The 11,388-nt window shown below is 35.7% G+C and overlaps 1 long non-coding RNA gene across 1 annotated transcript; it reads right to left on the bottom strand.

Annotated features, from left to right (window-relative positions):
- Positions 1 to 763: 763 nt before the first annotated feature.
- LOC306998836 lies at positions 764 to 10,137 on the bottom strand. The gene is made up of 3 exons (XR_013797678.1): positions 9,939 to 10,137; positions 3,618 to 3,667; positions 764 to 2,072 (listed from the first exon to the last, which is right to left on the bottom strand). It is a non-coding gene; the product is annotated as an uncharacterized lncRNA (long non-coding RNA).
- Positions 10,138 to 11,388: the final 1,251 nt, after the last annotated feature.

Here is an 11,388-nt window from a genome sequence, read left to right as displayed (position 1 = left end):
GTTTGAGATCAGTTAGAATGCTTCTATTTTTTTTAATTCATTGCTACTTTTTCCTTTATAAATTATATTATCATAGCTGAATTGAAAAAAGAATGGATAAATAAACAAATAAATAAGTATTTTTTATATAAAAGGGACTTGAGGGAAGTTCATTACTCTCTCTGCTCCAGTCCTATGTTGAATAGTGCTCTGGCTTAATGCCAACTTGAGCAGACCACCCTGTCTGACAGGGCGGGTGGGACTGAGGATTACACTCTGACTTCTTTCCCTGGCGGGTCATTTCCCGTAATTCCTCTGGAACAGGTTTGTGTCCTTTATCCGGTTTGTTATAGCATGGCCAGCCGTCATGTTTGTCTTCTCACCTCTTGGCTGATTTTGAGTGTTGGCCTCAGAGGAGCGGAACTTAGCCACTGTGAACATAGGATATCCGAGATCTGTTCACAGAGTGAGCTAAGTCCTGCACCTCACGAAACTTCATCAGACATAAAAATCCAGATGCTCTCCAAAACTTTGCCTAAAATATCATTGAATTCAATAACAAAAGTCATTGTGTGTAAACATTATAAAGTACAATAGTTCAGCTCTCAGTAATGTAATGTTTTTAAGAGATAAATTACTTATATATTTATTTTTTGTAAATTCTCAGATATGTATTCTATTTAGCAGAATATCTCAACATACACAAAGATATATGGGTGTTTCCTCAACTTTGGGCACTTTTGAATCCATGTCGTTTATTTTTAAAGCGTATTTTTTTCTTTTTGTGAAGAACACAGTTAAACTGCCTTGAAAACTTTTTTGTCATGTCTTCTGCTTTTTAAATGTTGTGTAGATTTTATTTTTAACATTATTTTAAAAGTGTGAAAATGTTACTAGCTAAACGATGACAAAGAAGTCAAAAATCTTTTTTTCTAAAAATATTGAAAATGTAATTTCTATCACCGTGATTTTCATCAAAGAATACTACCTTAATACAATATATAGTTTGTGATGTTGTGAGAAAAAAAAAAAAACATTCTTCTTTGAGCCAATATACATGCTTTCTGATCTGTTTATGTTGTTGCACTGAATTGATAACTTGTTATTAATAGAAATTTTTATTAATGAGAGTGTAAGAGTGTATTTTATTATTTTAAGTAACTATCGACAAAAATGCCCATAGTTGAAGAAACGCCTATAAAAATATTTTCAGTATAAATAATATAAATTATATTACATAACTGTATAAACCAGAAAACATTGGGTTACACCAATGAAAGTAGTTGTAAGGTTAATTACACATCAGTGTGTACAGGCGCTAAGGATTTGTTTCTATCATCCCCTACTAAAAATAGAAATAAATAAAGTACAAAGTTTTGTTGTTGTGTTGACCCATGTAATAATCTATTCTAATAAACAAGCCACCAAAATTTTAGATACCAATTTCAATACCACAGAAAAAACTACTAAACTACTACTAAAATAAAGTTCAAACATGATTGAAGACAAATGAGTATTCAGTAATAAAACAAGAACTAAACAATTACAGGCACCAGCTCAAATAAACACAACAGAACAAAGATACAAGTGAAATAAACAGTGCTTTAAGTTTTTCAGGTATCTCTAACAGTATTCATTTCAGGTACAGAAATGGAATAGTCAAATGGAAAATAACAATGTAAAAGTTGTTCAGTCAAAATCAGTGAGTGATTTTCTCTTTGTCTTTTATTGTTTGATAAACATTAATGGCACAGATGGCATCAGGAATATTAGGCTGCTGTCACTTTAAGACTGAATGCACAGATCCAATATACTGTTATACATGTGTTTTCTCTCTCATCTATTTACGTTCAGTTAAGACATAACCGAAAAGTGTTTACGTGAATACTCACCAAGACGGGCATTTTTACATAATTTTGTTGTGTGTATTTTTAAATGAATGTTTAAATTGACAAGACTTAAAAACACATGCAAATGACAAACTTTCGTGATGAGGCAGCACTGTTTCAATTGGGCAAGTGACAATTCGGTCAACTGTCTCGAGGAACTTTCAGGCTGGCCCCGGCCCATCGGGCAGTCCTTGTTGTCGAGGCCTGATATATATGAAACACAAGTAAATTGTTTAGCTCTAAGATTCTCAATGCTTTCTTGAATACTTCTTATCATGTTAGATAAATGTTCATATAAAACACCACATCTTTTACTAAATAAACCCATTATCACATTTTTCCTCACATGTCAAGTTATTTAACAAAGCAGTGTGGCGCCATTTCAAAGACAGCTTTTTCTATGAACATATGTTGGGCCACATATGTCAGTATGGCATGATAGCCTAGTATCATGTTTCTAGTTTCCCAAAACCACAGTCATAAATTGAGAGCCAGTGTTTATGCAATGAACACAAAGTGGTGAGCAACACATACGTGGGGCTTACAGATATGAGCTTTCTCTTTCAGTGTATTTCAGCCCTCAGTTATGGTTCATTCTGAGGGTAGATTATTCATTCCATGGGGCATGGCGGGAAAAAAGTTTTGGTTCGTTCTCTTCGATACGGATTTGACGGCTTCATCAATCAGGGTGTAAGCAGGGTCGACTCACATAGACTTTCCTGGAGTAAACAGTTCACAGCTGGTTGGAAATCCCTGGCAATGTGATTTTATGATATAATCCCAAATCACTCTGCCAGGAATCCCTCCAGCCGGCCCATTGATGATATGACCAGGAGAAAGTGAGGAAGAAAACCAGCAACTGACATAATAGCCTGCCAGTAAGCGTTGGGGACACACGTTGTTCCTCAACGCTGTGGTATCGCACATCTCCTGTTTCACACTCCGCTCACGGGGATAATTTGCCCAGGCTCACGCATACTCTTGAGAAAACAGGCTTTGAATGGAGCCATAGTGTCTTCTGTTTACATGACCCTGGGTTCTCTCTCTCTCTCTCTCTCTCTCTCTCTCTCTCTCTCTCTCTCTCTCTCTCTCTCTCTCTCTCTCTCTGTGTGTGTATTCACCTTGCCATTAGATTCTGATGACAAGATTTGTCCTCTCACCAGCAAATTGTTACCATCTTTAGCCAAGTATGATCCACACATCAAAGAGTTTAGCCCGTTAAATTGTGCTCATCATGTGGAATGAGTGTATCATATCAAGTGACTGACATAATGAGAAACATAAAATTGTCAGGGTCACTGCAACAGCTAAATAATGGAGTTAATTTTCCGCATGAATCATCAGGGCTGTTGTTTCGTGCGGTGGCTCACGATATGGGGCCATGATTGCGATCGGCCTCTGCTCCTCCTCTCACGTCCATGGAGATGTTGTGATTTTTCATCACTGTGACTGTAGCCAGAAACTAATTGCATTAGAGGCCACATTAAAAGCCAGTTGTCTGAACTAAATGCAAATGGATGTTTTTACAAATATTTGTTTTCTCTTGTAGTCCGGAGCCTTTATTACTGGGTTATGGGTTTCTATTATGAAGGGTGCGTGTCATATTGACAACTGCGTGTGAGATTCACTGGGTGACATAAAATGAAAGGATGTGTTGCATTGTCCTTAGACAGTTTCCTTTTGAAATCTTTTTATATGAACATGTCTGTGAGTTATAAGCATGACATTTTCTCATGACGGTAAACGCACCCAAGTCTGTCTATTTGAGATTATCTCCAGACAGGCATTATGGAAAGGATCTGAAAAAAAGAGAAAGAGAGTCTTTTTGTTCATTTTGAAAGCAGTTTGAATTTCCTTCATTATCTCTGAATGATACATAGTGTGAATTAGTCTGTGAAAAACATCTCTTGTGCTACGTGCACAGATCCCCTTTCACGTGGTTTTATAGACTGATATGCTATAGTGCCCTTCATCAGATTATTCGTTTGAACAGCTAGATTAAATTTATTGTTTGAGTTTATTTATTCATAAAGCTAATTTTTGATAGATCTAGCGCATGCCAAAGTGCTGTACAATGGCCAGACATGACCAAAACAAAACAAAACTATAATAAAAAATAAAAAAAACAGAATGCAGTTGAACATGTTGAATATATCATAGTCATTACCCTGCTTGACGGTGCTTCAAGTATCCTACTGATTTATATATACATATGTGTGTATCACATAAATGAGTTTGAACTTTCTGTTTTACCGTCAATATGTGTGACTGTACTTGTTAAACTCTGAAAATAATGCATTGAGCTATGTCTCTTATGCGGGAGACAAAATATGGCTTGAATCTGGAAATTGAACATAAAAAAGGAACACATATATATACACACAAGCATGTTATTCTTAACAGATTACGCTGAATTGATTACTCGTTATTATGATTTAAAAAAAAGTTTTGCTATGTGCATGCATATGTGTGTTTGTATTTTATTTTCAATTAATATTTTAAAATGCATATAAATAAACTTTTTCCTTTGAGTTCATGTTTGTCATTTTAACATTTGTTTGTCAAGTTAACATTTTTCATTCTTTAATTAAAAAATAAATAATTTAAATAATTTATACATAATTTAGTCCTTATCGTGATCCACAGTTGACTTCATTAGATGTATCTACAGCCCTAAATTGTCTCATTTGTCAGTCAAGCGAGATCTATAAGTCAGACTAAATTTAGTTGAGCCTTGTTACTGATTTAGTATTTCATTGGTTGCAAGTGGTGAAACTGTGTTTTCCATTTCTCATTGGCAGCTTAATGTGTTACTTGGTTTTTACTGAGCTTTCTCTGTAATTGAACTAAGTAATTGTCACATCACATTTGAAATGACTTAAGCACCTTTCAGAAGCCTCATCAGATCCAGAAAATTAAAGACTTGTTCAATTCAAGCTTAACAGTCTATTCTAAGAAAATAGTAAGTGCTATTAAATAAAAAAGGTGAATAAAACAAAAACTCTGTGAAGGAATAAATTTCAGTATGATAAATCTATGATTTCAAGCTGTAAAATAGTTAACTTTGAACAAGACAATTTCAGTATACTGTCACTGGAAGTGGACTTGTTTGATACGATGACTCATGGTTTCATCAATGGCCATGTGAACAAAAGTCGCATTGCAAAGTTTGAAAAAAATCTTGGCAAGCTTTTTGCTTTAAAATGCTTGGAAGATACATGCACACAATATTTCTTGTGCTTTTAGTATGCCAAGTGTAAAAAAACAACAACAAAAAACATTGTTTTGCTATCTTTTTCCCATCGTCCCCCAGGAGCATGAATTAAGATATCAATTTCAGCAATGTTGTTGAAAAAACATGCTTTTGGGTTTTAGTGACAGGTTCCCTTGCTCTCATAATGTCTATCATCTACTCGCCTTGAGCTGCTGCAGCATGCCTACGAAATTATGGCAATTGAGGCCAGCTCTGGCACCTTGTACTTTCTGCCTGCATCTATTTGACACTCTGTTATGCCCCTGGCAGACAATCACAGGACTTGTGCTGCATGTCTGAAATAACGCCAGCACCCCTCTCCCCATGATTACACATGATTTTAACAGTCTCAGCTGTTATGGCTAGACGGCCTCAGGGGCAGCCCAGGACACACGTGATTGGTCTGGCTGCTCTGACGCCATTGCCTTGTCCTGGCGGGGAGGAAACACTTATGTGGACAAAGGGAGGCATTGCATGCTGGGAAGTGGGTGGGCGGGCTTCCCAAGCTGATGTTGCAGATAAAGTTGACTGTGTGCCCGGTGCGTATGGAAAAGGCCCTTTGGCAGGGGGCTGGGGTTTGAGAAAGGAGTTGAGAAACTGAAGGCAAAGGTGTAGGACTCATGATAAAAGCAACCTATTGATACTCATGATAATCAATAAGCACACATAATATGCTTGCAGGAAAAAAAAAAAACATTCAGGAAGAGATTAAATGTCTCCTGAAGATTTGGACATGAAATCTTTTATTGAATTCTTCTGTAAATATGCCTTTTTCGGTAAATTATTAACATAGTCCCTGGAAATAATCAGGAATATCAGTGATTACACATCCAAAATGAGATGCCGGTTTCTAGAGGGTCCCCCCTCCCTTCCAGGATTTTGTTACCACAGAGATTTCACATGGCAATTACTTCAAATGTACTTGAAGTACTTGTTTGTGACTTTAAGCAAACTGTAACTGATTTGTGGTGTCATTAACCATCATTTTAATATAAAACAGAAAAGGTCAAGGTTTTGATTTGCAGTATATAAAACCATTTTTAAAAAAATCAAGTATTTGTGCAATAAACAAATATTATTTAGCGTTATTGAATTGTTAATTCGCACAACATTACTCCTTAACATTTTTATTTGTAAATCTTAAAAACACTGATCCAGTTTATTTCCTATTTAGTCATATGGAATCAAATGGTCCCCTTGGAAACTTGGAATAACATGCTCAGAGGAATTTATCACAGTCTGTCTTGGATGGTTTACATTTTCCTCTTGAGGGACCACATCCAAAAAAACAAAAACCTCCACATCGAGGTTAAACCACATTTGCAAAAGTACTGTCAAAGACACTCTTCATTAACTAAATATCTAACTGGCCTTCAGCTGAAGGAGCTGTCTGGTGGTATAATAACTTTGATAATTATTTACTACATAGCAGAGAGTGTATGCTCCATAACTTCAAAAACACTCTCGAGAACACAAGAGGATGAGCTTAATCAGATTCAACTAAATGAAAACGTGGTTGCATAAGCCTATACAGGCCCTTAAATAAATGTACAATGGCATATTAAAGGACAGCAGAACAGTAAATGTTTCAATAGACTTGCTAAACACTACAAGAGACAGTACGATTCTGCTTTCAACTATAATGTGTTCCAGCATGGCTTTGAAAACGGAACATTCTAAAATACGGTGTCCTGTGGAAAAAAAAAAAAGAACACTTCAATTATTAAAATAATAGCTAATAGCTGATTTTTGGCCAATTAACCTGTCTCACTCTTGCCAACCGCACTCGCTGATTACTAGCGGCGCTGAGACAAGTAGCTTCAGCACTGCTTTCCCACGCATAAATGAAGGTAGGGAAAATTTGGGGACTTTATTGGACTTGGAAAAATGCAATAAAATCTCTCTCTCTGAATGCACCCATCTGTTGGACCTTAGAAGACTTCCTGTAAACAAGTCGTAGAGAACAAAACCTCTCACACCAGGTCTTTGCCCATAATTACCCTTTCATCTTTATTTTCCTCTTTTCTTTTTTGCCTGCTGTCTGCCTGCTGTCTTCATGCTCTTACTCACATTATCACTGTGACACTTAGCAGGGCCCTTGACACTGTGAAGAATTATTATGATGTTTAATTCCATGGATTTATTTTGAACACTGCTATTTTCCATGTCAAATCTTCAAATATAAGCGATTAGTCACTTGATATCTCGGAAGGGTCTGAAAAGATGGAGCTTTTATATAAAATACGATAAAGTATTTTGCTTTTCTCCCACTCGAACAATGCAATCATTGTGATTTTTTTTTTTTGAGTAACGTCTCAGTTAAGTGGATCATTTCTACGTTCCTTATGTTTTGTTTCTTACATTTTGCAACTAATTAACATTGTTACTTTCTTAGGCTGCCATTGTTGAGGAAATTAGTAATGAATCCTAATTTGATTTGTTCAGATATGGGCCGTTATGATGTAATTTCCCTTCCCCCTCCTCATAATTTGTTTGCGTGCATCATGTGCCATTTCCTTTCCCCTGCTCTACTCTAGTAGCCTTTCAGCTGCCAGGAAGGGGCATTTTTCATACAGCTACCCATTTACTGGTAGCAACACAACACAGTTTTGTATAACTTGAAATCTTCCAGATTACCCCTGTTGCTTGTAATTTACATCAGTGAATTGTAGCTGCAGGATTACAGGATTTACATCCCAATTTAATTTGACTTTCTGTTAGGTTTAATTATTCTGAAAATGAAGAATAAAACCCAATCATTGAAGTGCACGACTCAAGCTATTTTGCTAGGGACGCTCAGATCGATTACAGTCATTTAAGCCAGTGCTCTGAAATAAGGTAGACCTCCTTGGATAGAACATAAACATGAATGTGGCTTTTTTTAAATGCATTCAGTATGGTATTAAAATGAAACTCAGCTCACACGGGCATACTGTAATAATAATATACAAGCTCACAAAGCTTAATTTGTAAGCTCACAAAGCTTTAGAAATGTATTTACTGAATTTATTCCTTTTTCATTTCATCCTTGTTTAGATTGATATCATCTTGTGCAGTCATTATTTAAAAGGCTTTTTTATAATTATTTAAAAACAATTCATAGGTATATATTTAAATCTGTTTATAACATTAAATATATATTTATAAATATGTATAGATTTTTGTCAAATCAACTGTGGTTCAGATAGCATAATATTTTGAGTTTCTGTTGATTAAACCAATCTCCTTCATTGTATCAACTAAATTTTTTTATTTCAATGAACTTAACATTTGAAGGCAACAAGGTTACTTTCTTTTTTAGTTAAACCAACAATATTTAAATAAAATAGTAACTACAAATTTTTTTTTTTGATTTTATACCTTTTCCCTAATATCAGGAATAAAAATAAAAAAAGTATTGGAAAAAAATAAAAGTCCATACAATCTTAAACTCATCTTTTAGCATACACACAAATTTAAATTAATTAAATAATGTGCTATATATTTACAATCTTTAAATATGCTCCAGTTCTGTTTGATTTACTGGCTGTACATTGATGCTCATTGACGTTTGTAAGCAGAGGCAGTGTGCAGCTTTAGGCCACACTGTTGTTCTAATCACGTCAGTGATGTCAGGTGGAAAAGATGGCTTACTTCCTCTCTCTCTGCCAGGATCCAATTGAGAGAGGCAAAAGTAGCAAGACAAAGCACATGCTCAGACTCTCTTAATCGTGACTGTTGAGGGTCCCGGGAATTAAATTACATATACATTTCTTCCAATGTCTTTATATTTCTGTAAACACCGTGAATGGAAATCTTTTGGGATCTTTTTAATGACTATAAACACACACATTTTCTTTTTATGTATGTACGGTTTATTTATTTATTTGTTCACTTCGAAACACTGTTTTTAGATATTTTCTCGCTGACAATATTTTTGGTTAAACTGCTGCTTTATAATGTATAAAACCATGAAGCCTCAACGAATTGTTAGGAGTATCACTAAAATCTGGCGGCTATTAAACCCAATATAAATCCAGTTTCCCAGTGGGAATCTAAATAGAGGAATATAAATGCATTGCTAAACTATGAATTGTTACTGCAGATTAAATTCTGTTTATTATTTTCACTTTAAAGCTTTTTTGATGTCTGTTTACAGTGAAACTTTATGTCGGAACTGTGGTTTTTAGCAATATGTGGTGTTAAATACAGGTTCCAGCATTAAAATCTCATTTCAAGCACGATAAACACAGGCCCATAAACGTCTCCCGCCACATTATAATGAGCGGCAATTTTTTATATTTAAACAGCAATTTATGGGGGAGGGGATGGAGGAAAAATGCCATATTAATGCTTATTCTTTTTAAAACAAATGAATTAAAAAACATGTAAAAGCGAAATCATACATTTAAGTTATTCGGCATGAATAATACCGTATTTAAAAAAGAAGCATTTTATCTGATCCTTATTTTCAAATATATATATATATTAGAGATTTTAGTTAGCAATTTTCATGCCCTTTAAATCTAACAATAAATGCCACCGTTTAACAATAGAGGACTTCTATTACAAAATTGGCGAGTTGTAGCACTTGCACTTATTCTTTCTTTTTCATTTATTTATTCGTATGTATCCCAAGCGTTCATGCGTTCAACAGGTGAAGAATCACAGACACAATACCGTATGCAGACAAAAGGGAAAAAAACTGCATCAAGGTTCGCCTGTAGTGTATAATCCATAAGTTTGGGTCAAGCAAACCCAGTGGCAAATTAATGTGTTAATTTGACAAAATGATAAGTTACCAAACTGCTGGATCCCAAAATGAAGTTTTTACTCACAATTAAGTCCAGGTGACTCGCACTCTCAGAGTTGAAATAAACCAAGACTGGCAGTGTTGTGGCCTTGGCCGTGGTGATCCTCACAGCCAATCATGGATGGAACTAGGGCCATACAGAGCGTCCATACATGCGGAGACTGGTCTCCACTGTAAGAGTCCCGAGCAAAGCTCTGCCCTACACTCCTCCTCTAGTCAGACTCAGGAACTGAAACGGAGGCGTACACATCATTCAGAAGTTTGTCTTTGAAAACCACACCCATCCCAGAGCAGAGAGAGGAGGGGAGAGGCTGTCTTTTCCTTAAATAACACCAGAGAGGGGAGGAAACTTGTTTTCAGCCTCAAAACAAGCCTCAAAGGATCAGGCAGGAGGATGAGTTTGGAAAATAAAAAGGAAACAGAAAGTTAGTGATATCTGAGGTCATAGCCTACAGGATTTTCTTTGACTCTATACGTGTCATAGATTTTGATTTTATTGTCATTTTACGTGCAGTAGTTCTCAAGTCATCAACCTCACAGCATTATGATAATCTTTAATTATTCTGTCTTAAATCATGCCCTGTTATCAACACGCATGAGCAATGTTCTGTATGCTAAATGACCGACTTGTGTTTACAGAATAACTGTTTGTGTTGCTAGGTAACTGGCTTCTATATTATCATCTTAATCCAATCAGGCTCTATCACAGCCCACTTGCCCTGAAACTAGATACCACATATCCACTTCCATCAATACTTGTTGTTCTGCTGTGTAAATGATGGCTCAAGTCATCTATAGTGGCGGTTCACAACTGGACCTAGTTTTTAGACATCATGTGGCGACCCAACATACTAACAAAATTGAATTTCAATGGTTTTATTCCCTTGGCAATAATTAACTGCTTAAAATTCATTGTGGGCGGCACAAACCATGGCTTTGTTGCAAATGAACCCATGTTTTATGTGTTCTGGGTCATATTTTCTTTTACCTGGCCAGTTTTGTTTATAGTTTGAGGATGAGAGCATGCCACACAACCTGCATGCCCATGTTGACATCTGCCTAATTTGACTAGTGACAGATGAATTTGGACAAATACAGTAGTTTGACTGGATACTCAACAAAAATTTTGTGAATGTGCATATTTATTTCCTTATTTCGATTTGCTATGTGGTTTATTCAGGGAGTCATTTGCAAACTCAGCAACTGCTCTGAACTATTCTGATTTTGACTGACCGAGTCTGATTTAAGCCTGAAATTTTGAAATTTTAAGCCTTTAAATTATACATTAAAAAGAGCTGGTTCATTAGACACGTTTGCAGCTCAATCTATTTTCTTTTCTCATTGTTGCGTAAAGGACTGGTGCATATTCTCTATTATTGTGCACAATTATTGTTGAAAATCCATATGTTTTTTTCTCTACCATTTTCGTCATATTTTTGACCATTGTAAATACTGTCTAGAATCTTACTAGGGAC

The sequence above is a fragment of the Phoxinus phoxinus genome (genome assembly GCF_949152265.1).
Source record: "Phoxinus phoxinus genome assembly, chromosome: 5".
Classification (NCBI taxonomy): Eukaryota; Metazoa; Chordata; class Actinopteri; order Cypriniformes; family Leuciscidae; genus Phoxinus; species Phoxinus phoxinus.
This window is presented reverse-complemented; position numbering and strand designations above follow the sequence as displayed.